We start from the raw sequence: 4178 nt of genomic DNA, 5'->3' as shown, positions 1-4178 counted from the left end.
TGGACACAACCCAGGCTCATTACCACGCTCCCTGAGGAATCTGGGGTTCACTGCACCTAGAGTGTTCGCTGGAATTAAACTTTGGAATTGTCATCCTGAGGAACAATGTAAACACTCTCAGCCCCTTTGGGGGCTCTACAATGCCCCAAAAGGATCAAGGACCAATTTCCACTTTTGTTCAAAACCCTCTACCACTTACACCTTATTCCCCCTGCTCTCCAAGATATGCCAAGAACCTTCCTTAAACAAGCTTGTACTTTTCCACTTCCAGAACTTTATTCATGAGTTCAAGGTCCCTATACTTGTCATCTTGCCCTCATTTCTGCTTTTCCAAATGAGAGGACACCCAGCGTATTTAGGGGCTGATGCCTGGAACCTGGAGTGTATAATCCTCAGTTCCCTTTCTCTCCACCCACATTTAGATGAGCCTTCTGATTGCTGAGAACCCATCCTTTGTGTCCCTCATGTGTACCCTAGGCCTTGAGGAACATGCAGGGACAATGTTGAATAGCCACACGCCTCCTCTGAGCTAGGCCCTGTGCTGACACTGGAGGCTCACAGTGGGCCAGTCTTTTTCCTCAGGAGCTCAGGCTGGCAGGGACAAGGTAAAGTAACTATCACCCTCACTTACCTCCTCACTCCCTTCATGTGTCAAGTCCCTACCAGAAGAACCTATGGGTCTTTTATAGTAGGACCTATAAACAGCTGGAGAACTGGACCTGCTGAGGGACCACAGGGAGATCCTCTCCCTCTCTGGCATCTGGTCTGGTTTTGTCCCTTGCACAGTGGTGTGAAATTGGAGAAGGGAAGGCTGGGGGATTTTCCAGTTCTGACAGTCTTGAAGGCAGTGACTCTAGGCAGGGGAGCAGGTGGGGAGGGAGCTAGAGTTACAGTGGTCTGGCTGCCTGACTGAGGAGGAGGAGGTCCTGCTCCTGCCAAGACAGTTCCTTTGAAGCCCCACCCCCTTGTCCTCACCTCTCCTCCCAAGAGGGTGTAAAGCTTTTCTGTGGAGTCTCGCCTAAAACCAAGAGGCTGCTGGTTAGCTCCCTGTCCCAGCCCAGCTGGGTCATCTGCCTGGCACATAGCCCAACCTGGCTGGTGACTGGCTGCTTCTCTCCAGCTGGCTCAGCCCTGGAGTCCAGGCTGGAAAAGGAGAGCCCTGGCTCTCTGCCAGTGCCGCAGCAGCAACGGGCTCTTGAGTCAGACAGACCTGGGTTTGAACTCCAGCTCTGCCACTTGGTAGTTATGAGGCTGTGAGGGTTAATTTTAGCCATTTGACAATTCAATGATGTCAACTTGATTGGGCCGTGGGGTGCCCAGATAACTTCAGACTCAGACTGGAACGAAAACATTGGCTCTCCTGAGTCTCCAGCTTGCCGACTCACCCTGCAGATCTCAGGACTTGCTGGCCTCCACAATCATATGATTATACATAGATCCTATTGGTTCTGTTTTCCTGACTAATACAGAGACCTTGGGCAAATTGCCTGCTCACTCTAAGCCTCTATTTTTTGAAATTTGTAAAAAATGGAAATAACAATTCCTAGTAGAAGTGCCATTTCTTTGCATTAGAATTCCCAGTATTGACTGAAAAGGACTCCTAGTCTTCTTTGTAAGCATTTCAAAGCCCTTCTCTGCCCTGCCCTAGCCAATCTCACTGAGACTCATTCCCTCATCATTGACTGGATGCTATGACTGGACACCATTCCTGTTCCAGTCCCCTTGCCTTTACATAAGCTCTCCCCTTCTCTTGTCCGCCTGGTGAGCTCTCGTACTTCCTCAGGGCCCATCTCCCATGTGCACTCTTCACAGGGCCTTCCCGGACTGCCCAGGCATTGTCTTACCCTCACCAGGCCCAGCACTCCTTGGCTGTTGCATTACTCATGCCATGTTGGTGTTGTGGGTCTGTATCTGACTCCCCAAGACTTGAGCCCCTTGAAGGCCTGGCTCCAAATCACCCATGTCTTTATACACAACAGAGAGGTAGTTCCCATGTCTGTCTGGTTCAACATCTTTTAGTTTAGAAGCAGATTCATGGTCTCAAACTCATAGTCACTTAGGGAAGGAGGCAGGGCCAGGATTAAAGCCTCCAGTTCATCCCACCTCCCTGGACAGGTCTTTTTCAGAAAGAGCTCTGGTGGGGAGTAGGACTTGGTTGTTTGAACTCAGGTCTCCAGTTCAGCAGGTGTTGGGAGAGGTTGGGGCTACAGAAAGGGTCAGGTCTGGGGCAGGTGGGAAGGGACTGAATCTGATTATAGATGTCTCTCTCTGTGGAACCTTGGGCAACTCTGTATTTTTCTCCATCATCTTCAATTTTCTTAGCTGCATAAAAGGCCACTCTGAGGGTCAGTGTGGAACATAGGAGATGGTCAAGGGGCAAGTGCTCTGGGAATGAAAGTGACTGAAGGAACTATGGACATAGCAAATGTATGTCCCCAGACGTACTCAAACACTTCAACTATTTCATTTTGCTGACAAATCATTATTGTTGAACCATCTCTTAGGGTCCAGAGTGTCCCTAATGCCTTATCAGAATACAAGCTCCTCTCCCTAAGAGCTTAGACACCCTCCCATTGGGACCTAGAGGTCCCTGAATGAAGTGGGGACTGTTAAGGCCCAAAGACAGCCCCTCCCATTCCAAGACTCAAGGGTCAGTGCTGAAGAGCTTGCAGTCTCTCTGATGGTGGTGCCATTGGAGATCAAAGGAGAGACTTACACTGCCTGCTTATAGTGGGGCTCATGCTCCTTTTCTTTTTTTTTGGGGGGTGCTGGGGATCGAACTCAGGGCCTTGTGCTTACAAGGCAAGTACTCTACCAACTGAGCTATCTCCCCAGCCCCCTCATGCTCCTTTTCATTCAAAAGCAGCCCTGTTTGTCTCAGGAGCAGGAAGAACCGCATTCCAAGTATCTGCAAGGCTGGGAAAATAGCTGGTTGGAGTCCTTGGGTACTCCCAGGCTAAGGATGGGGCTGTCCCAAGTCAGATGTCTCTGGAGCTAGCTGCTCTATTTCTCTACGAAGTACCCCTACCCTGAAAGTTCCTTGTGTGTCTGTCATCCCAGGGATGTCCTGGTCCAAGGCAAAATGGGAGGAATGGTATGGTGATTTTCTTCCATGATCTCAACAGGTTATCTCAAGTCCAGAGATGTGGGTCCTTGTCTTGGATTTGACTGTGTGGACACTTTGACTTCCTACATTTCAGTTTGCCTCTGAGACGATGCAGCAAGATCAAAGAGATGAAAATTCTTCATTGACTTTTTTGGGCAGAACTAGGGATGGAACCCAGGGCCTCATGCAGGTCAGGCAAATGCTCCACCACAGTGCTCTCCCACTGAGGACATCTGAATATGGGAGAAAAACATCAAGGGAAGTCTGTGAGGCAGCAGGCCTGATGTAAGACAGGACAGACCAGTTTGGGCCCCAGATTCCCTCGTTGACCAGATGACCTCAACAAGTCATTGTACATTTAGTAACACTTCCCCTTGCTACTTCAGTAAGCTGGGCCCAGCATCCTCAGGTTCAAACTGCAACATCACTTCCTTAGGGACATCTTCCCTGTCTGCCTAGGGAATTCAGCTCCCTGTTATAAAATATTTCCCCATTATAAGGTTTATTTATCTAGGAACTGGGAATTGAATTCAGGGGCACTTTACCATTAAGCTATATCCCCAGCCCCTCCCACAACCACCCCTCTTTTTTTTTTTTTTTATTGTAAACAAATGGGATACATGTTGTTTCTCTGTGCGTGGAGTAAAGGCATACCATTTGTGTAATCATAAATTTACATAGGGTACACCCCTCTTGTTTGAGACAAGGTTTTGCTAAGTTGCTGAGACTGGCCTTAAACTTGTGATCCTCCTGCCTCACCCTCCCAAATCTCTGGTTACAAGCATGCACCACCACGCTTGGCTAAAGTTTTTATTTTTCTAAAAATCAAAATAATGATAAATAATTAAGAGCATGATCATGTGTTTAGCATTTGTCTTCCCTGCCAGACTGTGGGCTCCCTGCAGGAATCATGTCTGGCCTGCTCTCTAGATGCCAACATGGGACCTTGCCCATTGGAGCTATGTAACAATTTCTGCACAATAGTACAGTTCTTTGCATCTTAGCTGCCTAGCTAAACTGCTGGAGAAACCCAGAAGACAGAAGTTGTGGCCCGTGAATATGAGCTGAATGT

Source organism: Sciurus carolinensis, chromosome 1 (genome assembly GCF_902686445.1).
Source record: "Sciurus carolinensis chromosome 1, mSciCar1.2, whole genome shotgun sequence".
Classification (NCBI taxonomy): Eukaryota; Metazoa; Chordata; class Mammalia; order Rodentia; family Sciuridae; genus Sciurus; species Sciurus carolinensis.
The sequence above is the reverse complement of the archived record's forward strand: the minus strand, read 5'-3'. Positions refer to the sequence as shown.